Below are 23,834 nucleotides of genomic sequence, written 5' to 3'. Positions count from 1 at the left end.
CACTAGAGAAGTCTTCTACTGTCTGTACCAGATTCATCCTGGATTCTCCAGAACTTTTCCTCCCTTCTTTCTCATCTTTATCCATCATTGGCTGCTCAATCTCCCACTTCAAAGCCTTTGCATATTCCCAGTGCCCACCCAGCTGCTTGCATAGTGGTACTCCAGCAGAGGGACACGGGTTTCTGTCAGGGAGGTAAGAACTCGCTCATTTGCTGCTGTGTTGTTTATTTAGGTCTATTATCAGCTTATTTATATGGTGGTTTTGACCATCTTAGCACAGGGAGATAGTATTTCTCTCTTCTAGGTTTATCATTCACCAGAAGAGTATTGATTTACTATATAAAGGTATCTTAGGTGACTCTCAGCAATTACAAAAAAGTTAGGTTTTTCAGAGACAAGGCTAAAGCCAGTACCCTACCTTGCAGGCAGATGCTTTGTCCTTCAACACAGGCTGCCAGGAAAAAGGATCAAGTTAGATCTGGAAGAACTTGGGAAATGCTCCAGCTTTAAAATGCTCTAAAAAGCAAGTTGCTCCCAGGGGGAGAGCTGCAGCTGACATAAACCAAGAGATACTACAAAGATCTGAACCAAAAAGAAGCAGTTAGAGAAAGTAAAGACAAAGCTGTGTATTTAAAAGCTAACTATATTTTGTTAGGAGTGACAGAAGTAGGCTGTTTTCCTGGCAGTCATTGTTTGGTGGACTGAAAGAATGAGCCAGGTATTATGCCATTACTTCAGATGGGACTTCAGGGAGAAATTAGGTTTTTATATATTTTATATATAAAAATATATATTTCATAAATCTTTACATTATACATTTTTAATCATATGTTTTTAAAATACTACTCGGCCTTAACTCAAAAGTAGCGAGTTCAAGAATGAACGCAGAGCCAGAACAACTGGTATTCCTGATTCAAGGTGATTGAAACTGAACAAAGAATGACCACTTCAAGTGGAGCTCTCTTCTAACTGCTAGTGAGCACCACGTGCTCCTGTGTCCCACATCAAGCGTGCTGGTCCTGTCAGGCTAATTGAATGTCTTTCTTTCTCTGATTTGGTTGTGTCTGAAAACAACTTCTTGTTGCCAATCACAAGAAGATGCAGTCTTGATGAAATACAGCTGTATCTGTCCAGCTGCCATACTCATCTACTGTCATCTGCTTCATACCAAAGCAGAACCTTCCACTTTGCTTTCAGTTTCCATGACTTTCCCTACTACAGTGACAGACGCCCTTCTAACTACATCTCAGCTTTCCAACTTTCTTGCACCAAACTTCTTTGTCTTTCCTGTGAGCTTCTTGTTTGGGCTCAAACCTTCAGTCCCAGGAGTCCCATATAAGTCAGCCATTGCATAGATCTCTGCTGTTGCCAGGCTCTCTGCTTTTCTCCAAACACAACTGAGCATGGAACTTTTATCAACTGGTGGAAGTTGAACCGTGAATTGGAAGAAGAGCTAATGAATGAAAATTCCCCAGCACATACACGCAGTGTAGGAAAAGCCCCAGCTAGCCATTGGCTGAAGAAAAATTTACTGGATAGAACAAAGTGAGAACATCCTTCCATCTTTCCAGTGTAAAATAAATGCTTATTAATAAGTAGATGGTGCTGGGGTGATACGTTGTGAAGTGTGAAGTTTTGTTTTCTTCTGAGAGCACCACCATACTGCTCCAAGGAAGAAAAGGATTTCAAGTGGCCTTTCTCCACTTTGTTGTCAAGTCAGCCTCTGAGTCTCCCGGGATAACAAGAGTGCCTGATACACTGAGCAGATGCACCTTGAAGGATGTGAGGACAGCTACTATATTGGGATCAATAGCATACTTTTTCTCTCTGCAGCATGTAAACATTAGATAATGATAAATGCTGGATCTTCTTAATCTGCCTCTTCCTTTCTGTTTGTCTTTAAAGAACATCTGAATCCCATATCCATACGTTGAAATAATATTTTATAGTGAGTTGAATGAGTTTTGCTGCATTAAGAAAAGCTATTGAGGTCAACAGCGACAGTGTTTCAGAGTGAGCAGCTGCAGAAAACCTTACAGTGGCTGGATGCTTATTACTTGTTGGGAAATCTATCTTTGCATGTTTTCTGGAGAAGTACTGTGTATGTTTGCTTAGGAAATCCAAGTGAAATTTAGGTGCAAGAGTGTTGGTGGAAGTTTTATGTTGATTCAATTTACATTTAACTGAAATTAGGTTGCCTACTGCAGTCAAAAGAAATAGTTTTATTTGTACCAGTAATGTGTAAGCTGCAGTGTGCTACAGGCCGTTCTGATAGGACCTCAATTCATTAACAGGGTATTTTTAATGCATTTGTAGTGTTTTGAGGGACTATTATGGAATGACGCTTCCTCCAGCAATCTCTCTTTAGAAGTTTTGCACTTTGAGATACACATATTCACAAAGCGAGTGAAAGACTGTGTTCAGTTGCTAATGACTTTAAACAGGAAAGCTTTTTATTTAAACAAAATTGGAAAGTAGCATCACTGGACAATGTTTTATTCCTGGGACATATTCTGAGTATGTACTCATGCAGTGCTGAGGCAAACAGCAGCCATCTGTAGGTGCAGCAGAGCTGAATGAAGGTCAAGGAATAGACTCTGCAGGTGTCTTCCCTGAGGGAGCTTTTCATACCTGTTATTCCGTGCAACCTAACCTATTATATAAGTGAGAGATTTGCTCTTCTGAAGAATGTTAATGATCCTCAGGGACCATGCTGTGTTGGCAGGAATGATTTAGAAGGATTCAGAGTGAATGTGAGAAGCAAAAGGCAACCTTCATCTACTGCCATATGTTGGATGGTGCTGTTTGACTATGAAGGTGTCTGATCCTTCTCCAAAACATCAGAGATATAACTGCTTTCCAGCATTAATAGATAAATCAGCGAGGAATATATATTTTCTTTCCCCTTTGTGCCTATTTTAAAGTAGTTTTGATCCTGATGAAAAGCCCTGGAGTGACAGACCTGGTGATTTCATTCTTGTATTCCAAAACCACGATGAGTAAAAACCATGGGAATGCAAACTGCACTGGCCTGGGAAAAGGACATGTCTTTTCATATAGCTGGTATCCCCTAAGATACAGTCTGGAGCAAATCTGGTTTATGAGCTGCCCTTCTGACAGTGGCAAAAAGAGGAGGGAAGGTAAAGACAGTGCTATAGTACTTGGCAGAGGAACAGCACACCAGCCTTTGAAGAATTGATTGCAGTTACAAAAAGAACTGGGTAAGGTGGCCATTTTGTATCTTGTTTCATCTCCTCTGGGTAGTGCTAAATAACCAAAACACACAGTAAGTAAGGGCTGATATCAGTAAGAATGCTATGGACATGCGAGAAACCCTGGTATTGAAAGAATAATTGCACTGTGTTGTAGGGACCTGAACATTATAGGGAACTGAAATGCACGGAGTTTCAGCCAGAACTACTTCAGCCTCTGCCTTTGAGTCAGTTCTTACATTACCGATTAGAGGTTAAGAAAACTTTTTTGTTCTACCATAGGATCTCTCGGATCTGTCTGTCAGAACATTCTAATATATGCTCTACCTGTTCCTGCTCCTAACAAAGGACTGTACTGCTGGCAGCTCAGTACATCCCATGCACAGCTTTATTTTCCACCTCTGTTTTTTTGCTCTTGCTGGAGTGATATCATACAGAAAACAGCTATCTTGAGTAGAGAGGTAATGCTGGTCTTCCGACTGAGAAACCAACCCCAGACTTACAATACAGCATATAAAGGGCTGTTGTAGATGGCTCCAGAGTGGACACGACATTAATCCACTGGAGGAGCTGTGCTGACATCCTGGACCCTGCGAGGGCAGCTGAGGTGGTTTAAGAGCAACAGTGAAGTTTCAAGAGGAAAGCCAGGCTTTTATTATTCACACTACAGTTAGCAATTGTTTTCCTTCTTGTTTTTCTCAAGATATTTAGACATGTCTGCTGGGCAGGAAAGTGAAAGGCTGGAAGTGCCAGCTCTGGGCAGCCACAGCACTCCCAGGCACTCTGCAAATTTCCTCACACTAAGCAGGAGAATCATCTTCTTCTGCCTTGTAGAGTTCTGTGCGGTTTGTTTCCTTTTCATTTTTGCTGAAATTTGCTTTTCTTGCAGCTCTGTTCCTGCTGTTTCAAACCAAAGCTATAGCTCCTGTCTGAGCATTTGGTCCTGAATCTCACAACCTCCACCTCCAGCCTAACCTGCACTCGTTTGTCTAATTTTGATGTGTGTCATCCCACACAACTCTGTCCAATCATCTCAAGTTTAGTCAAGAGCGGCTAGGCCAGGATGTGTTCTGAAATGAAATTGCATGAAGGGTGTAATTATACAATGTTCTGTAATGATTTTATGATAGCAACTGAAGACTAGTGTGATCCTTTAATTTCAGCTGTTTCTTGGACAGACATGAATACCTAAACAGAGTCTTGCTCATTAAATTAGTCTTCACAGTTTCAAAAGGATACTATTCATGAAAGCAGAATATCTGTTAGCTGAATCGAATGCAGCAATGATTCTCTGGTCTCTTAAGTCATGTGAGAGTACAGAATGACCTTAGAGCTGACAGCTACCCAGTAGAGAATTCCTGCTTAGGGATGAGGACAGCCAACTGCCCGTCCCTCCCTTGTAGTAAGATGTGTATAAGAGAATAATTTGAAAATAATTTGTACATCCTTTATCTGCCAAATTAACTCTTTGTGTGGAGTAGTTCTGTTATGATCAAGACCTTGGCAGCTCAGTCCTAAATATCTGTAGAATCTTCTCTCCCTGTGCCCTAACTTCTCATCCAAGCCACTGTGAGAGACGGTGAAGAAACAAGTCCATTTTTACAATATTAAAAACATTTGGATCATTGCTATTATCACAGAACTCGTGACAGTTCCACCAATATCCAGACGCTGATGTTATGCTATCATAAAAGTGTTGGGACCAGCTTCTTCGCTGATATAATCCACAGGGGGGAAATTGAGCCATAGCATGGATTGTGTTTTAGAGAATCAGATCACTGCATAGATTCATGTGCCAAAAACTTCTTTTATAGCACTTAGGGTGACACCTTTCTTCCACAGTCTAGTTTGCTCAGATTGTTTGCATGTGTGCACTCAGTTTTCCATGCTAAGTAAAAGTAATCTAATTATAAAAATAAACCCTTGTGATGATGGAGGTGGAGAATATCTGATGTTCAAACAGGGGCACAGATAAAGACTTGACTTACTACCCTCTGCCATCTTGTGTATTTTTTTCCATTTCTGAAAGGCAAAAGCACATTGGCTAACCCCACATATAGGATCCCACAGCAGGGAGTTGTGGGGTTTGAATGAAAACAGAACGTCCCACACTGGTCAGAGTCCCCTGCAGAAGGCATCAATGTGTTGACTTTGATAGGAAGGAAAAAAAAGAAGAAAAAAAAAAAAGATTTTAAAATAAGAGTGTTAAAAAAATCTTGACTCCCTAAGCTACTCATGTTTCATCAGCTCTGTCATGAGTGCTAGTTGCAAAGGTAGATTTCTGGTTTGAAAGACTAGTGATATGTCAGTGCTAAAATGCTGGAGCTTCATGGACAGCATATCAAACTCCCAGGACTGCTGTTGCTGGCTCCCTGCAAAATCAGTGAGAGATTTTAGGTATATGATATATAACTAGTACTATAGATGTATTTACAAGGAATTGTATTTATTATTCCACTTTTGAAGTCTCCAGAACAAGGAAACAACCAAATGCTCTTTATCTAGGATACTTGTTTCAAAATGGATGAGCATTCACTTTACCATTCTTTTCTATTATTTTCATATCATTGCTGGTTCACAAAGATACAGCGCAGGGATGAAGGAATGCTTTTAGTCTCCTGCACCCGGTATCTCTATCATGAATTAAGGCGTTATGCTGATGGAGCAGATTGCAGGTGTGCCTAACAAAATAATAGAGAATCTAGAAGTGGGTATCTTACCTGTTAGTACTGCTCTTGTAAGAAAGAGCTGATGGAGTTTGATGAATTGAGCCAGAAATGTTTTATGTCCACTTTCCTCTAACTACAGGCTGTAGTGAACACCTGGAGAAGCTGTTCCTGTTTTGTCCAGTTCAGTCTTCCATGCCCAAAGCTGTGGGTTTTTTTTCACTTTCTTCTGCAGAGTTGATGTTTTTTGAGCTCTTGCTGTGCATACTGTCTGTGGGAAGTGTCTGCTCACACCTGGGGGAAAGATACAAAGCCTTTAATTGCTCCTGGAACAGTACAGAGAATTGTTTAGACTAGATTTACTTTTCTGATTTGTGCTTAGAGACAGAGCTGACCTTTACCATGACTACAAAGAGCACCCAGCTGAGATGGTTAACATCTCTTAGGAAACAGTTCAGGAACGAGCCTAACTCACTGCCCAGTGCTGTAGTGATTACAGTAAATCCTCATCTTCTGCTGACTTCAGCAGGGTATTTGTAGACAGCAGTTCTGATTCTAACAGGATCTCAGAGCCTAAAGAATGTGAAGCATGAAGGCTTCAGTATCAAAGTCTGCTCGGACCTTTTAACTGTTTTCTTTAGCAGCTTTCATTTCTTTCATTTCAATACTTCAAACTAGCATGTTTTTCCTTTAAAGCATCCATGACGTACATGAATGCTCTGCCTGAGTGAAGCATGTGGAAGAAGTTCTGCATCGTCTTTAAGGAAAGGTGTGGAGTGTTTTTATCTTGTGTCTCAGGCACTGTGAGCTTGCCTAGTGGAACAAGACAAACCCACTGGAGAGCTCTGCACAGCCTCTTACTTTACCAGTTAGATGTCCTTATTTCCCCAGTCCTTGTATCAAGTTTAGGGTTGCTATAAAAATTTACATGATTGTTTTATAATGTTGCCCTTGCACACTGCATCATGCACTGCTCCTGTCGTTGCCAGTTAAATCTCTAGCTGTTATCTCAATCTCTGCCTTGTTTTGTTTGGTATCCTTGTCTCCTGGTCTGTATGTTGCCCCATTTCTCTTTTGCTCCTACCGTACAGAGGTGTCTATTTTTCTATTCCCCATCTTTTCTGAGGTATGGCCGTATAAAGAGATACACTGCTTCTATCACTCCTTGTTCTGCATTGAAAAATTAGAACATTTAAACTTATGCATGTCTGTTGTATTACTGGTGAAGAGTGTGTGAGCGCACTGCAAAAAGGTACGTCAATTACTGCTTTGCAGCTTCTGTGCATTGGTTTGGTTGTGCTCCAGTACCTATGTATGTGTATCACAAATGCTGTTGGGTTAGTTGATGGAGTACAACCTAGAAGCTGTGTAGTTAATTTAGCTGGAAATAAGAGCTCTCTTTTTTTCTCTTAGAACAGCCCTGCAGGGCAGGGATGAAGGATGCTGGCATAGAAGTGATATAGCTGTCTAACATACCCAGAGCCAGGAAGAGTGTATCTTAAAACAGCCTTTATCCATCTGTACACGAGGCACGTGAGAACATACTAATTTAAGACAGCCACAACATGCAGTTTGTCATTAGGTGAATATGCAGATCCCCTCAAATGCTAGCTAATATTGAAGCCAGATACATGGCTGCTGGTTTTTATGTTTTTCCCAAGCTTTCCATTTCAGAAAGACACTCTTCTTTTTTCATTCTGTTATTTGTATATGCAAGCAAAATAAAGATGGAAGGCTAAAGCAACCAGACCTTGACAAGCAATCCCTGCTTCTCCTCAAACTGGCTCTTCAGTCTGTGCTTCAAAGGCAACAGGCTGCTCTTCTCCTGGTAGTGCAGGGAGCAATTGGACTCCTCTGGACTCCAAGGTCCCACTGTCTTGCTCCATGTTCCAGGGACCTCATTGCTGTGCAGTGGCACACGATGCTCACTTTCACAAACTCCTGACGGCATACTGCTGCCTAGAAGCTCTAAGCTAGAATAATTAAGCACCAGAAGATGCTTTGGCAGTTATGACTGTCTTTCTACCATTTTGTCAGTAATGCCGTTTGTTTTCATCTTAGTTGTCCTTCTAAACTGTGTGAGATAAGACCTCAGCTTTAATGAAAATTTGTTATTTGAGATGTCCTTTTAAGAGCTAATGATGGAGAATCTGAGGTACTGAGACCTCAGGTTTGAGAAAACACTTGCAAACAAGAATGATACTGAAGAGAATGAAATGAAATGTTCAAATCAAGCTGTTTAAGCTGCGGAACGGGAACGTAGTTGTTCTACATCTTGTTTTTACAACAAGATATGATGAGGAATTCAGAAATTTTAGATAACTAACTTTTAGATTACAAGATGAGGAATTTAGAAAGTGTATTACTATCTTCATTTTGAATGTGCTGCATCTGTGGAAGGTTGTCTTCATGGTTTTTCTGTTTACAAGGCCTAGCAGAACGCATGGTAACTGAGGCATACTTGATGAAGACTTTATAATGCTTGTAGTTGCAATTACCTTATGGAAAAAGTTTCCCATACACCACTAAGGAACATATTGAGGCCATTTCAGCCACGTAAAGGAAATTAATGTACAGCAGAGGTCAATGCCCTAACTGTTGTGTGCCAGAAATCCTTTGTACATTTTTTGAGGTGGTATTTATACTGAAGTATGCATTATCTGTAGCATGTTTATAAATATGCCTGCTAATTCTACACAGTGTTTCTGCCTGTAGAAGCTCTTATAATAACATATACCCCAGGGTTTAACTTATTCTTTTCCCAGCTTGATTTTTCTTTTTTCTTTATAATTCATTTAATTGGCTAACACTGGCAACTTAAGTTTCGTTGTTTTTTTTCTCTCTCTTTTTTGTTCTTTTCTTTATTTCCCCCTCACAAATTATTGCAAGTCATTGTGCACTAAATATAGTTCTACTTTCTGTTTTCCAGATGTGGAGAGCTTGGCATACATCCTTAGAGCATTCCAGCCTAATTCTTTCTCTCTCTTTTTCTCTCTGTCACACACACACGACTATTCAAAGAAAATTTATTGAGTTCTGTGCTACAAGAAAATCTTGATAGTCCTCTTTGCAGAAAGGAGATTAAGTTTTAGTAGAACATGTTACATTTTTTGTGGGCTTTATGTTCTATTGCTGTACTCCATGTTCGTTGTTGTGATGGTCCAATACATTGTTCTTGTTGACTGATCTAGGTCATGAAAATTTTCATCTACACACACCTCAGTGTGTATTTTAATGATTTAGACCTCAAATTCTGCAGTCTGATCTAGCTGGGCAAATTTCTCTTTTGATGCAACTGGAGTACAATAGAATACCAGGGCCAACTTCAGAGGTATTTCAGCTCAAAATATGGAAATTCCACAGCAAAAGTCAATAGAGCAGAAAAGTATATACACGTCTGAGCCACAGCTGCAAATTCAGTTTGGATGTGATTAGAACTTATTACAGTTATCCAAAGCAACATTAATTTTCAGGAAAATTAACTTTCTGCTCTATTTCTTTTGAGAACTAGTGCTGGTATCCCCGTAAGGCAAGTGACTGGTAATGATCAAGTAGTTCATACATTAGGATATGTAATTTTCCTAGCTTTTAAAGCTATTTAGTATAGCAAAGCACATAGAAAACAGGTATTTCATTTTGATTTTATCAGCAATCAATAGTGCCTCGCACCAGTACAGTATATTTTTATTTGAAAGTGCCCCAGTTTAAGACAGGCATTTATGCTGAAATTTGTTAGGATCAATTTATTTGGATCTTCAACAGCCGCTGAAATGCAGCTGTGATGCAACATGGCAGCTGTTTGCAGCAGGAAGCAGGGAAAATGTTGTGCCTAATCAAAGCTGCAGTGGGAATTGATTGGCAGAATGTATTTACTGTGAAGATGGGTCTGTCCCGTCTAACACACTGAGTAATCCTGACTGGGGCTTTGACATACTACTTTAGTACAAATGCAAACAGCTCTTCATTTTGAGACTTGGTTAAAGCACAAGGATTAAACTTCTCTGCAGTCTTGTCTAAACTTCCTCAAATCTGCGCTGATCACAGCCCCTTCTCCCTCAGGACAGCACTCTGTCCCCTCAGCATGTCTGCTGGGAGAAGAGCAAGCCCTGCCCCACCATTCACCCCTTCCTTCTGCTCCTGCGGAAGGGAGCAGCCTCACTCGCTGTGAGCCTGGCTGGGAAAAGCAGAGGGCTCTGGCAGCATGCCATTGCTTGATTTCTATAATGCTTAAGGTCATAAACATATAAAGCCTACAAAACATCAGCAAAGCTGAGAGGCCAGATAAATCTGGTTCCTGGGCCTGATACGTGCACTGCTCAGCTGATGATGAGAAGCTTCCCAGGAGGCTTCCAACCCTTGGGATTCCAGAGGAATTGTAGTACCAGATGCTGCTACCGGGGCCATCCCACAGCAGCTTGTGCAGAAATACCGACAGCAGGCCACGGCTTGATGATCACCTGCTTTTCTCCCAACACAAGGAGCATGTCATTCCCAACAGAAAGTACCGCAGCTCAGCGCAGGACTGGCAGGCAGGATCCCACAGGGCGTGCTGCAGAAGGCCGCTGGCACCCTGCTCTGCTGGAGGGCTGGAGGCTGGCTGCCGGGCGGGGGCTGCAGGAGAAGGCCACTCTCGCAGCCTAACAAGGGACCGCATTGTTTCAGGGCCTATCGGCTGGTTTCTGATTCACCCGCGGCCAACGCACCATGATCAGATCACAGCTGGCCCGAGGATATGCTTTCCAGTGCATTTAGCACTTGGAACAGTCCCAGGTTTCAGGAACACATGGGAGGAGGAAGGGACAGCTGTGAGACAGAGAAAGGAGCTGATTTCTGCCTTCCCTCAGGATGAGCTTTTATTTCATAATTTGATTGAGTTAGCAGCACTTGAGATTGTAAATTAATTTGAAGCCTATCTAGATTTGAAAGGAGGGGTAGATTGGTGCAAAGGGGGATCAAACAGGCAGCGCACTCTGTCCTGCTCAGCTATGGCACTGCTTGTGGCAGCTCTCAGATGGCTCCCGCGTACTCACCTGCATCGTCTTTCAGCTCAGGGCAGGACAGCTCTGCTTTCCTCTGCCCAGTGGGTTACGTAGCAGCTGAGATGGTGAGAGCAGGGAATGACCCGAGCGTGACTGGGAGTAGTGCTGGGCTTCAATGCCAAGCTGACCTTTTCATTTATCACTGCAGTACAGCACAACGCTTTTGAGTGATTCCTGATGTTTTTGTTCAGATTTCCCGCTGAACAGTAAACAAACCATTCCTCACCTTCTAAACTAAGCTCCCCTGTGTTTTGCATGCAGCTTTGCTGCTTCACCTAGGGGCAGCTGCAGCTCAGGGAGAAATGAAGTGGTGCCTGTCCTGCAAGTCCTCTAAGTAAATCTGGAACCTCCTTGTGATCTACCAAGTCCTTCACTTCTCAACTGAAGGCTTTGTCACTCTGTCTTGCTTCCAGAGCTGATCCAAGAATGGCGGCTGTGATTGCAGGTGCTGCCATAAGCTTCTTTGCTCCACTACGGAATTTCAGTAGTAATCTATGGCTGGTCAGGGAAATCTGCAGTTCTCTACCTGTGGCCTATACCATCTAGGTCTACAGAGTACCGTAGTGCTTCAAAAAGTCAGTCTGTTAATCAGCAAAAATCGTAAGCCCACTTTTTCTGTTTCCCCTTTCAGGGCCCCAATTCTATACAGTCATGGAAGTTAAACCTTGAAAAGACCTGCAGGGTAGTTCAGTACATCTCCTAGTAGTGCGGGATTGTACTCTGTTAAAGATTTCTATTTGTATGTCAGTTTGGTCTTAAATAATCTCTGCAGTGTGATTTACACATTTTCTTGAAATATGCTCAGCCTTACACATCCCCAGTTTCTTGAAGATTTTCCTGAAAGTTATCTGAATGGTTTCTTTAAAAATTAATGCAGTTTCTCTCTGTTAAAAACCTTTGCTCTCCTGCCAGCATGGTTCATTCTACCAAAAAAAACAGTTCAGTTTCCCTTTAAAAGGACTACTGGGGCAGCCAGCCTTCTATTTGGCTGGGCTGCTTCCAGATCTCATTTCTCAACCCCACCCTTCCCCTTTTCTGAGGAGGAGGGGCAGCCTTCATATTTTCCCTTTAAGCTGAGCTACAGAAAATAACTTTGCCAAAATGTTTTACCTTGGTCGTACACCTTTACTGATGTTTTCTGCAGAATAAACAAAGCAGCAAAGAATGTTGAGGGATGGAGGAAGCGAGGGGGTTGGGGTGGAGGAGAGATTGCACTGGAGAGTTACGGCTGCAGCCACTCAGCTGTAGCCTGCCTTTCAGAAGTGCTCAAGATCTGCTCCCACTGCTCAAGGAGCAGAGCCAGTTGTAAAATCATGTGCAGCTTGATATAACATGAGCATTCAGCCCTGCAGTCTAAGCATATGCAATGCACACGTCGCCATAGCATATGTGCAAATTAAGAATAGTGACAAATCAGTCTGATAATACCAAGATCTCAGCTGTTCTTCAGCCATTTTCCTGTTCCAAGAGAGACAGTGCCAGCCATTGCCACAAGGAAATAGGAGGATTTCTGGGAATAAATATGTTGTACTTCGTGCTCTCCAAATTGGAAGCTCTGACTTTGCACCCCACGTAATATCTGCAGTGCCCCAAACTAGGGCTTCGCCATGGGCTATGCCAGCTCTGCGTGTCCAGGTACTGCTGTTGTCTTAGGGAATCAAAGACAGCCTTGTTCACTTGTACAAGCCTTGAGTACCACAAACTTGTGACATAAGAGCATTTTCTGGAGCAAGTGAAAGATCCTGAATTTTGTTGAGATTGTCAATTCTGCTATCTTTTGGAGCAAGCAAAATATCCACAGAACTGTGAAGTAGGTTCCACCTCCTGGTTTTGAAGGCAGACAGGAGCTGTTGGGATAAAGACCTCATGTGAAAAGGAGAAGCTCTTTGTGAAAGAAATATCTGTAAATGTTGCTGCCTATTGAATGAATTCAGTATGGTTTTAATGACATTTTTGACAGCAGGAAATGGTGGCAATTATGCAGTTGTTCACCTCTGTGTTGTCTAAGAACAGTGCTTTGGGCTAGTGGAAACATTTTTACTGTAAACAAAATCAGTTATTGTTTAGGAGCCTTGAAAGCAGATTCATAATAGCCAGCATAAACCACTTAGTGCAGATGAAAGGGGTCAGGAATCTGGGCAATTCTTAAACAATTTGAGGCTTGAGAGGGAACCTCAGAATCTCTGCTGTGGTCACATACGAATCACAAAGAACATACTGGTCATGTTTGTGTATATCCCAGAGGATCAGTTTGTGAGCTCTCCTGCATATGCTGGTGGGTTGAGAGGCACCAGAACAAAAGGGACCATGGTTGGAAAGATTTGCATATTAAGGAAAAGAATGTGGAATGTATGTATTATGTGTAGTAAGAGTGTGGAACTAATGGCTTATGACAGGGATACAACTATGGAATTAATGTGTTTTGGCAGCCAGGCATTAATATGGAATGGACAATTTTGGAGGAAGCAGAACTGGAGCACATAAGTAGTTGAAGCTCGTCCTTTGCATAGGAGCTGTATTGAAGAAAGGTTTCTTGCAGATGTATGTATGCAGTTTATCCATATATCATTGCTAGGAAGTAGATAAAAATATTTATTTGTATTTGTAGAGTGTGAGAAGCTTTTACTCTCTGTTGAGTTAACATGAGGAATCCTTTTGAGTGCACATCCTGCCTTTTTGTGTGGTTACAATTTAACTGCCATCATAGTTTTGTTGTTTAGGATTCCATTAAAATGTTTAGGCTTTTCTATGAAGAAAATGGAGATGGATGTATTTTTGGCTATCAAATTGGGATTATGATTGAAGAAATGGCAGAGATGAGGATGTTGCAACACTGTGCAAGCTGGCTCTGAATGGTGGTGAAAATGAGTGTGCCAGGAACAAACCATCAAAATCATAGAATCATTGTATAATTGTAGAATGGTTTAGGTTGGAAGGGATTCTAAAGATCCTCCAGTTCCAACCCCCCTGCTGTGGGGGGGTTGCCACCTACTGGCTCGTGTCCAGCTTTCTGTCCACCAGGACCCCCAAGTCTGTCTCTGAAGGACTGCTCTCAGTAAGTTTTTCTCTCAGTTTGTACACATATCTAGGATTGCCCTGACCCCAGGGCAATACCTGCACTTGGCCTTGTTGAACTTTATTATTTTCTTGTGGACCCACTTTTCAAGCTTGTCCAGGTCCCCGTGAAGGGCGTTCCTTCCTTGTGTCGTATCAGCTGCAACACTCAGCTTGTTGTCATCAGTGAACTTGCTGAGGGCACACTGGATCCCACTGTCTAGGCCACTGATAGAGATGTTGAAGACTGACAGTCCCAAAACTGATGATTGAGTGGAGTGCATGCGTGGTGTTGTGGAAGGAATTGTCACTTATGTGCATATTTCTGCTCTGTTAGCCTAGATAGAATTGTCCCCACTGAACTATTAGCTAGAACTCAGTCTCTGCTGTTCCATTTGATGTGGGAAGCACTAGATATAATTGACTTTGGGTCTGGCCTCTTCTCCCAGGCAAATAGTAGGACCCGAGGAAATGGCAAGAAGTTATACCAGAGGAGGTTTAGGTTGGATATTAGGAGAAACTTCTTCTCTCAGAGGGTGGTCAGGCACTGGAATGGCCTGCCCAGGCAGGTGGTGGAGTCGCCATCCCTGGCAGTATTCAAGAGGCGTCTGGATGAGGAGCTACGAGAGATGGTTTAGTAGCTTGTGGCACTAATAGGAATGGGAGGGTGGTTGGACTGGATGATCTTGCAGGTCGTTTCCAACCTTGTGATTCTGTGATTCTGTGTGATTCTGTGATTCTGTGACTTGAGACTACAAAAAAGAAAAGGTGTATGGCAGCCTTCGACTCAGCCATAAGCTTGCTCTCTCTCAGCAACACCTCAGCATACCAGTAATGCACGATAGCATTGTTGCTTTCACAGCTGCTATAAAAGTGGCACAAGAACACTGCAGGAGCCTAACATTTTCTTTGCTGAAGCCTTGGTTGCATAAGGGAATTGAGCAGCATCGTTGTTCCAGATACTGCTGCTTCATAAACGGTATTTTGTTATATTGCTGCCATCCGGTCTTTGATCAAGAGGAGGCATTACACAAAGGACTCTGTAGGATGAAAGCCTACAGATGGTAATATCTACCAAGCCTGGAGTGGTTGAAGTGGTATATGTAGAGTGCGTAGATGTTAGATATGGAGTATGTAGATGTTACCATCCATAGGCTTCTGTTCTGCAGAATCTGTCTGAAACACTGCTTGTCAGCTTAGCTGTGCAATCCCTATGAGACTCAAGGTATCAGAGAAATGCTGGTTAAAAGGGACCTCTGGAGATTTCTAGCCCATCATTCTGCTCAAAGCAGAACTGTTGCCTGGACTTGAACAGGTCAGCAGTGACTTTGTGTAGCCAAGCCGTGGAAATGTCCAATGATGAAGAATGCACAACCTCTCTTGGTTATGCATTTTGATACTGTACTACTCTCCTAGCAAAATGTAAGATGTAAGATTCTACGCATTCATTCTGACGTATCTTAAAGACCTAGAGGTGGAATGAGATGTACTCAGTCCTCTGAAAATTTTCCCTTGCAACTCTAGTTTCTTACTAGAAGGAAACACTGCCTTGAGAACAGTGTTTCTGTCTTCTTGTCACCTGTCCCACTCTGCCGCTAGAGACTATAAGATGTCATCCTAAAATCTATGATGAATGAATCGAATGTCTCTCTCTCTACTGCTCTCTACTACCTACACAAACTGTCCTTCCCACTTTCCTTTTTCTACCAGAGAGTCGTCCCTTTCTGTTTTCTTAGAAATAAGATCACTTTCACATCTGAAGAAAAAAAAAAAAAGGCTTAAGAAATATCTTCAAGATGATCCCCGGTTGAATCATCAGCACCACTTCCTGCTTCACCCTCCACCTCCTTTGAGTTCTCTCAGTCACATACCTGACCTGATCCTAATTAGTCTGTGAGAGTTAGAAAGTTTGCCGCCCGTGGTGTGGCTGTGGGCCAGGCAGGCAGAGTTCTCAGTGCCTGGTACTGTAATTGTTGTGAAATCTTTCTTGATGGACAGAAGGTTATTCCTTGTTTAAGATTTTTTTTTTTCCAACAAATGTTCTGGAAATGTGCAGGAGCACATTTTGGAGCTCAGAAAGTTGACTCTTTAGAGGCCACAGTGGCAAAAAGAAACCCATGTCTTTAATGTTGCTCTCAGATAAGGAAGATCAATAGCACTTTTCTTTCCAGTAATGTTTAAAACAATCTTCACACATTTTGTCCTGCTTTTACAAAACTCCTTATTGTTTTCTAAGTTCTGTTTATGCCTCTTGTCTGTGGACACACTGGAGTCTTTGTTAAGTCCCCAGGAGAAGTATATGTACTTCTAGGATATTAAGACTTGTTTCTCTTGCTTCTCTTTACCAAAACAACAGCTAGTTCTGCAAGACCAGCTCTTAAAAACAGCCATACCTAGGAGATATAGGATGGGCCACTGGTCTTTCTACCGTGCTATTACACTGCTTTGTGTAGAGGGGAAACAAAGCACAGCCTGATGGTTTAGGCCACTTCATTTGTATCTTGTTCAACTGTGCTTTTTTCCTATCCTCTACTAACGGTTCTGTAAATCTTCCAAGGAATGTACTTCTGAACAATAAATGTGTCCATTTGTTTGCTTGGATATTGAAGTGCTGTAATCTTTTCTCCCTCCTGAATTGTCAGTTTCAATATCCATCAACATTTTTGTTGGGGGAAATGAAGTACACTGAAAGCAAATGCCTAACAGGCGCTGAAGAATAACTAACATTAAAACCATTATATCAGTGACTTTAATTCCATTGTCTGTGGATCCATCAGGGTGCACTGACTGCTGAGGAATCTGCAAAAGATAACTGGAAACAGCAAAAACATTTTCAGGAAACTTAAATTCACAACATAATCATCAATTCTGCTTTGGAAAATGTCTCCTGTTTGTTCTAGGTAATTTCTCCAAATGAGCAGAGAGCTGAATAGCAAGGAAGAAATGATCAGGTATAGATCATTATCATGTATCCAGCCTCAAGGTGCTAAGGGTGCATGGGAATAGTTCCCATCTGATAACAATTTAGGCACCGTTATAAATGAGTTGTTTCTGTCAAGGTCCTTGAGAATGGATGGCTGCATCACAAAAAGCAGCTTTACATTTTGGATTAAATGGATTGATGATAGTAATCCCAATAGAAAAAGCATAAGAGGAGAACTGTAATGGGAGCTCAGCAAGCCTCTCAGTTCTGGAATTGATCCATTGGTTGGGAGAGTGGTAGGGGCAGACTGAATGGGTCTTGAGCTTTCTGCATTAAAAATGTATTCAACTTCCTATCAACGGAAATTTTACGTAAAAATGAAGGCTGCAAAAGTTACTTAGTTTTAAAGGTCTCCAGTTCTAGAAGTGTGTTCCTACCTTTTCTGTCACCTTTGGAAATTGTTGTTTATCCAGCATAAAAAAATCTGTGGACAAATTCTGCCTTCAAGATCTGTAAACCTGATCAGTGTTTTTAAACCCCTGGAAGCAATGCTTTGTTTATCTCCAGAAGTCCAAGAATAAGCTGATTTTGCTATTTTTAATCTATCCGGAAATATGCAAAGAGGAGAGCTTAATTGCAAACAGACCAAACCTTATATAGGAAATGGGTATGTCCCTTGGGGGCACCTAAAAAGTAATGTCTGAAATTAAATTCAAACACTCTTCTCCCTTGCTCCCTGAAGCACGTACTCTTGGAATGAAAGAGAATGCTGTATTCTAGCATAATATCCCAGCAGTTTCTTTCCATTATAAAACTTAGGCTATCTTAATATTCAATTGACAGATGTTTCTCAGCATGTATGAGCTCGAGGTGACTAGTTGGATTGTTGTTTGTAAGGAAATCACAAACACAGAGAGCAGAGGAAAAAGTAGAAAAATAAAAGCTTAATTGCTAAGATCTTAATTTGGTTACCAGAGAAAAAAGAAGCAGGAACACTGCGATTCCAAAATTGCACCCACACTTTTCTCAAGAGTGTGCTACCACACCGAGCCAGCAAACAACACTAAAACTTGGCATCATGAAAGTTCTTCCCGTCACCTGCCCAGTGATTCTGAAATTAAATTACACCCTGTCATAGTTAGCATCCAAAGATGGACCAGACATGTTTAGCTTAACTAAAAATCTCCCCCCACAAAAAAAAAATAAAAGGAATTACGTTGTTTTTATACAGGCACAGAAGCAGGCTCTGACTGTCCGTGCCATTTTAGTGTTAGCTCTTCTACAGTTCACAGCAGGACCATTGAGCACATCATGTTATTCTGTCTGGATGTGCCCTACACCATGTCATGGGGTTTGGCTAGAGCACTGGATCAAAGCTGTGTTCCTACAGGTTTGGAAACAACCAAATCTGGGATGTGCTCATCCCAGGCATTCGCACTGTTGCACATCTGTCAGTAGAGCATGTTTTGCTATACTCTCACAAGCTGAAGTGGCACGGCTGCGCCACCTGAAGAACACAGCATGCTGATCTGCTTGCTGAGTATTGCCTTCAGTGCAGAAGGGTCTGCCATGCCCTACACCATCAGTAGCACTTCCCTGCTCTCTGCACACAGTGTCTCTTGAATCTGCTTCCTAGCCTCCCTGTTCCATGGCCTAATAGCCGTAGTGGTCTGGGTAACGTCCTGATTGCTGAGCAGCCTGCTGGCAAGAGTGCACACAGGGGACCCAAAATCTGTAGATTTATTGCTTCTAAACCAAAAAGTATATTAAAAAAAAAAGAAGAGATAAAAATAGATGAGGAGCTTGGGGACCGGAAAGGCAGCCAGTGGAGATTAGATGCACTGCTGGTTGACTCATCCAGCTTATTTTATTGTAGCACAGCTCCAATAACGGCTGTATTATTTCAGCTTATGTGCAGTGAGCAGACATTTGTTTTGCATAGAAGCTTTTTCACATAAATGTGCTCCATTTTTCATTTCTCCTTGCATCTCCCAGCTTTTCAGCTGGCAATTGCAAATGAGAGAGGTGATGGCTCCAAAAAAATGTTAGCCAACTTCTCAGCTGGTATAAATCAGCAACACCCCCTGGTCTTTAATAAAGCTATGCAGCTTTATACCAGTTGAATCTGCCCCAACTTTTCCTTTAAAACACGTCCCACCTTATAAAGAGCTGTGTTTTCGTCAGTGGTGGATTCTGAAATTAATGAAAAGTACTGGCCCAGCTGCCTCATAGAGCAAATACAGTGTGCATCTTGGCAGGATCAGCTTTACAGTGTGTGGCTGCTTTCAGTCGGAGGGACTTCTTTGCCAGAGAACAATAACAGCCATCATATGCTGCCTGTGGGACTTGAGCCGTGACCGAATATCCTGCAGAAGGTCTGCACACAGGCCAGACACTGCATGCTACCCACTGCCTCCCAGCGTCTTTAGCCCCTGCTTCACTTCAGTTCATTAAAACTGTTGTGTGCTTGCATGTAAGTGGCTACGAGGAATAGCTAGGGAGAAAAGACGTGGAATGTGTGTCAGTCTTCATTAGCTGTTCTCACCTTGCTTCACAGCTTGAAAAGTGCTGCCATGCCAAGTTGGGCTGCATTCAGAGGCAGAGATTGGAAATAACTACAGGGAAAGAGAAGAACAAGCATTTACCATTACCTGAAAACAGGTGAAACTACACCTACCTCACAGGCTGTGCATTTGTTACAAGACGTTGGTGTTTTGCAGCTTTTAGGGTGTATACAGACTGAAGGAATACTTTGGATTCTGTGTAGCTTTTTTAGGGAAGGTTGTTAAAGGGAGATTTTCTGGGACAGAACCTGGTGATCAGAAGGGTCATTTCTGACCCATGTTCCTGTGCATCTCATTATCAGTTCTTGAGCAAGCCAGACTGCGGTGCAGGCAAATGTTGTGTGGCTGCTTAGCTGTGGTAACGAGAAAAAGAGCCTTTATCTCTCACATGTTCGCGTGAGCATTTTTTTAGCTGAAGGAAAGTCTGTGGAAGAATCTTCCAAAATGCGACTTTGTTTTGTCAGAATCTTCTCCCTTATTGTGGAAGCTTTATGGTAACAGGCTTTTCCACGGCAATGTTGTGACCAGGTGCAGAGCTTGCATCCCATCTCTACCAGAGACACACACAGATACTTAAAGAAAAAAAAACTGAAAATCTAGTGTTGCCATTCAGACAGCTATATAACCAAAAAGAAGGTCCAAATTGATATACAGTCAATTTATACAAGTGCATATGAATTAAATTTACAACTACCTTTGTAACCATTTCCTATCTTTGAAAAAATGGCTTCATTGTTTTTTCATAAACTTGTCAATCTCATGAATATCCAGTGACAGTCTTTTACAGGAATAAGTGGTGAGGTAACAGCAGCGTTGTGTAGGACGAGATAAATTTGGGTATGAAATAAATGACGACCTCCATAGGAGGTAGAGTTAGGAAACTAGTGTGTGGGAAAATTGGAGTGAGTGAGAAGGCAGCAGGGAAAAGGAAGCCACAGTACAAATTAAAGATTGGAAGTAACAGGGCTGGATGCCAAGAGCCTCAGAAAAGAAAAAAATATATATATCCTTGATTAGCTAAACTATTTGTTTTACTATATAAAAACTGACCTCCTCAAAGAGCCCTGAGCCCTGGCCTCCTGGGTGTCTGAGTACATGCAGGCGAGTCGCTGCCATGCTGATGGCAATGCAAATACTTCAGCAAGAATCTTCTGCCCCATGGATTTCCAGTAAGACCAGGTGCAAACACTTCAGCTGGCAGGATCTCTGCCCACGTCAAGCCTTACATTTTATTCAACCTGGCAATACACACTTTCCTTTTTTTTCCTAAATTGCTGCAATAATCCATTGCAGTTCCATTAGCTATGTGTGACTGTGTGTGTTGAAGGGAGCTGCCGTCTCTCAGAGCAGCCCAGGCATGACTTCCAAAGGGACCAGCTGACAGCACAGCAAGCATAATGAGCCCACTCCCCCAGCTGAGCTCCACACAACCACAGGAGGGACAGGAGTCCCTCAGTCTCCTGCACTGAGGCCTCCATAGGCCCCAGTTCCATTCCTGCAGCCAGCAGGATCCTCCGCTGCCCTGCAGGTATGGAGCTTTTCTGGTGCCCTCATCCTGGGTCCCCAGGGATTATTTCAGCTCTTCTGTCCTGAAGGCTTTGCCCTACCCAGGAGATGCTTTTAAGCACTATGTTCTCATGGAAAGCCATGGACCAAGCCTGGACCATGGATCAATTACCAATTACAGCGGGTAATACAAATGACCACTTACGTTAAGATGGTGTCATCTTAACGTAAGTGGTCATTTGTATTACCCACTATTATTGATAATGTTTTTCTCCCACTCATCCATTCCCAATGGCATCACCAAGTTGAGTCCAGCCTGTAGAAAGGGAAATTCGAGAGCTCCAGAGAATGTGCTTGAGCACCTAACCTGGGTGTGCTTCTAGCACTTGCTGATGCTTTTTGAACGGGAATTGTTCTGCCAAGGATACAACACAAAAGAAGAGCTATTGCAGACAGAGCTGCTTAGAGAGCACAGACGGGGAACTGAAACCTTTTGCCAGCAATTCCCCCTGTTACTTGTTCTCTAAAAACCCATCTTCCATCACTCTGTAACTGCAAAAAGTCATAAGAGAGGCCAGCTTGTGAAACAGCCTGGTACAATTTAATTAAATAACGTAAAGACTGCAAGTGAAGAACTCTTAAACAGAGAATGGAAACATTACAGGACTTCTTCATGATGGAACAAGATTGAAACAAGCAACATTTAACCTTTGTAAAAACTTCTAGAAGTGAACCTCTCTAAACACCTCTATTACAATCCAAGTTTTATAGGTGGAGAAACAAAGAGATGATTGTATTTACGAGACCTCTAGCAGGTGTGTCTGTGCACATAGTCTACATAGAGCTCTGGTCCTGGAGCTAGAATCTATATTCAAATTCGGGACTATACCTGGAATCATGGTCAAAAACTGGAGTCATGTGGGTATCTAATTGCACATTTTTGGCCATAAACCAAACCTTTTAATCTGTACTAGTTCATTCAGATTGCACAAGGCTACAGGGTGAGCAGAACATACTTGTATTGAACTGTTCTAGCTTTCCTTGTTTGAGTATATTAAGGAAGATGAAGAAGGTCAAGTGAAGGCAGTTTGCAGGGACCTTGAATGCAAGGCTTCCAAGCACTTGAGATTTACTGTGCTTAAAGGTGTATTCCAGCATCCTTTCTCAGGAACAAAACAGATTTGAAGCCCAACCAAAATCAAGTCCCTCAAACAAGCTTAGCTCAGGAATGTGAGAGCACAATATCAGCAGCAGAGGGACATCACTAAAAAAGGAAGAAATAATATCAGCTGCTCTCTGTACATACTAGATTGTTCTTCCAAGAATCTCAAGTCTTCTGAAATGCCACTAAACTCTCAGTATACCCTTTGGATGGCTGGGTATTACAGATGAGGAAACAAAAGATGGGAGGCTGTGCAGCCATTGCATGACACAGTGGCATTTGATTTGGGGTGAAGCTGCCTTAGGCAGTCAACACATACTTAATATAGACGTCTATATATGTGATGTCTATTTTCAGCTGTACTGTACAAGACCAAAAGTGGTCCTATTTACCTATGAGATTACACAGTCACTTCAGACATTTTTTGCAGGCTTCAACAAAAAGGAATAAAACAAGTTACCAAATTGTTCCAGAAGACTTGCAACTGTTGGTGTGTAGGTTTGTTGTTTCTGCAGAGGCAGGAGAGCATCACAGTAGAAAGTGAAGGCAGGAGGGGCCCTGAAAGAGATGCTCATGCACCACAAAACAGTGCATAGAATATCCTAACTAATGGCTAAAGTACACTGACTGTTTAAGCCACATTAATGCCACATGAATATTGGCAGCCATTTGTTGGCCAGGAAGAGAGAAATGGAACATTAACAGTTCCTGAACATGGGCAGGATGCACACATAGGAACAATTTTCATTGCAAGTTTTTAATTTTGCTGGATTTTTTTGGAAGTATCTGCCTGCTGTTCCACCATGATCAGAATGAAGACGAAGGAATGCAGTATGATTGTATATAATCAAAGAATATTAGGATGTTATAATCACAAACTAAACAAGAGATTTAGGCAAAGTAGACTATGATAACAAAAGAGAAAAAATAGAAGGCTTACCCTTATCCTGGGCTCACCCACAAAACACCAGTAGAGGCAACCTCCAGAAAAGATCCTTCCCCACTGGCAGTCAGCTCTTAAATAGGTCTAGGAGAGGTGCAGCCAGGCTCCACCCCTTCCTGCAGCACAGGTGAATTGCCTTCAGCTGTGCTCCTCTGGCTGACTCATGGCTCGCCTCAGGTGATCAATCAGAGGTTCAGGCCGTGACTCAGCAGTTCCCACACAGATTGGCACAGCAAAACTAGGAAACAATACAAAATGGGAGTTTGTCACATAAGTAGAGTGCATTAAACTATCTGTATAGTATTTTCATCCCGAAGTGCTTGAGAAGTTTGCATATAAATGAATTACTTCCCTGTGGCTTAAGTGCAACTACATCTGGGCTGAAATGCAATTGTCCTCATTGTGCATCCAGTGCTTAAGCTGCTTGTGAAAGATTTGCTATGTTATGCATTTGTTTTCATCCAGCTGTTCAGAATAAAATGAGGGCTTTGCAACACCTGATTCAGATTCACAAATTGGAAAAGGCAGTTGCTAATGCCAGAGGTCCTCCACTGAAATTTCCAAATCAGAATTCAGAGATGTGTTAATACATGGCTGTAAACAATTACAAGCAATAGCACGTAAGCCCTGCTTGATGAATCTTGAGGAACTGGTGGCATCGCTTGCATCTCTGGAAAATCGCTACTACAGTTGTTAGGGGTGGCAGGTCATTTTGTTAGGAGTTCGCTGTGTCCTGGTCTCTCTCTACTCTTCCTCTTCTTCCAA

At 42.1% G+C, this 23,834-nt stretch overlaps 1 protein-coding gene and 1 long non-coding RNA gene across 10 annotated transcripts in view; one reads left to right on the top strand and one right to left on the bottom strand.

The window, feature by feature from the left end:
• RAD51B (RAD51 paralog B) overlaps positions 1–23,834 on the top strand; it is a 349,342-nt gene that overhangs the window by 300,949 nt on the left and 24,559 nt on the right. The gene's annotated exons all lie outside the window — the stretch shown is intronic.
• Positions 10,490–23,834, bottom strand: part of LOC125694652 (uncharacterized) — a 33,418-nt gene continuing 20,073 nt past the window's right edge. For all 3 annotated transcript variants that reach the window (XR_007377657.1, XR_007377655.1, XR_007377656.1), the window contains exon 3: positions 10,490–23,307. This is a non-coding gene — a long non-coding RNA (uncharacterized LOC125694652). The remainder of the gene's footprint in view (positions 23,308–23,834) is intronic.

The sequence above is a fragment of the Lagopus muta genome, chromosome 6 (assembly GCF_023343835.1).
Source record: "Lagopus muta isolate bLagMut1 chromosome 6, bLagMut1 primary, whole genome shotgun sequence".
NCBI lineage: Eukaryota > Metazoa > Chordata > Aves > Galliformes > Phasianidae > Lagopus > Lagopus muta.
The sequence above is the reverse complement of the archived record's forward strand: the minus strand, read 5'-3'. Positions and strand labels throughout refer to the sequence as shown.